The sequence below is a fragment of the Pundamilia nyererei genome, unplaced genomic scaffold, assembly GCF_000239375.1.
Source record: "Pundamilia nyererei isolate P.nyererei 1_Seehausen unplaced genomic scaffold, PunNye1.0 scaffold00052, whole genome shotgun sequence".
Lineage (NCBI taxonomy): Eukaryota > Metazoa > Chordata > Actinopteri > Cichliformes > Cichlidae > Pundamilia > Pundamilia nyererei.
Window position 1 is genome coordinate 2789109 of NW_005187453.1, and position 1475 is coordinate 2790583.

Sequence of the window (1475 nt, forward strand, 5' to 3'; positions counted from 1 at the left end):
GCCACAGCCACCCTGGGGCGCACTGACAGAGGCGAGGCTGCCGAACACTGGCGCCACCGGGCCCTCTGACCACCTCCAGTAGGCAACGGGTGAAGTGTCTTGCCCAAGGACACAACGACCGAGACTGTCCAAGCCGGGGCTCGAACTGGCAACCGTCCGATTACAAGGCGAACTCCCAACTCTTGAGCCACGATCGCCCCTGTGAGGTGGTTCTGATTGTGAAGCATCAAGTAATTGCACACTCATACGATAATAACCTGTCAGCAGCAAGGTAGACCTGTGGTAAAGTGTGCCCTGTGTACTGCACTACTGTTAAGCATCATCTAAGAAAACAGACATGAAGTTATATTCAGTAAGATTTGCTAAAACCAACTAAGACCATGAACTCATAAGGAAAATATTTAAGGCAGAATCCGCTTCCATGTTAGCTTAGCTTTTGAGACTCAATTTTTAAAAAGCCAAACTTTTATATAATGGCCACCTAACATGCTAATGTTTAAATACAGACATAATCGCACTTGCTGAGTAATAACGAACCCAAAGTGTGGTTGCTATAGTTGAAGATATTTAAGTGAAAAGCTCATAGATTAAAAACCAGATGTTCACTTGTTTAAACCAGCAAATACATTGATCTATATTAATGTTAGAGTCACTGAACTATCACCCAAACCTGCGTCTTTTAAAGGTCGTCTCCTTTGAAAAAACACATCCTTGTATCCATTATTAACTGCTATTTACTGCAGAAGAGTTTAGAGGATATACTACAATAGCAGTATTTTACCGCATAGCTTTACAATTGCGTTTACTGGAAGTAAATGTCATTTCTGTCTCCTCTGACTCTTAAGGCCATACTGGCTGTCTGTCACCCTGACATAATATCACTTTCTCATCTCCACTTCTCTCCCTAATTCTCCAAAGACACCTGATCCTTTTCACCTTAACACAATTTTCACCTCACCCGTGTCCTGAAAGAACAAATTGCACCGAGCATGGAGACGCGGTATCGTGAGACATCACTCTGCAAGGCTCTCGTTAATGGACAAGCAAGCGGGAGAGAGGAGAGACGCTGTGACATTCACACTTCCTCCCCGGCGCACTCATTTCCCGGTTAATCTTGATGGACATGTCGCTCGTGCTACTTTGTCTAGACTGTCTCTGGATTTGTCACTTTTTGCCACCATGCCATTTTCATTCTTTCGTGCCTCTCAGTGCCCGCTATTCTTCACATTTATTCTTTTTTTTTTTTCTACCTTGCAACCATCATCTTTTCTCCTTCCACCACCTGTACCCGCCTACTGAAAACACTGACAGCAGAGACAGTGGCTGGACGGGGCCAATTTCCTGAGTGCTGCTCACCAACGGCACTCATTTAATTACTGCAGACACAGAGAAGGGAAGTAGGCCCTGTCAGAGCTTTATCCTGGATCAGCATGGTCCTTCACAACTCCTGCTGTCCTGGGGGAAGGTGGTGTGTA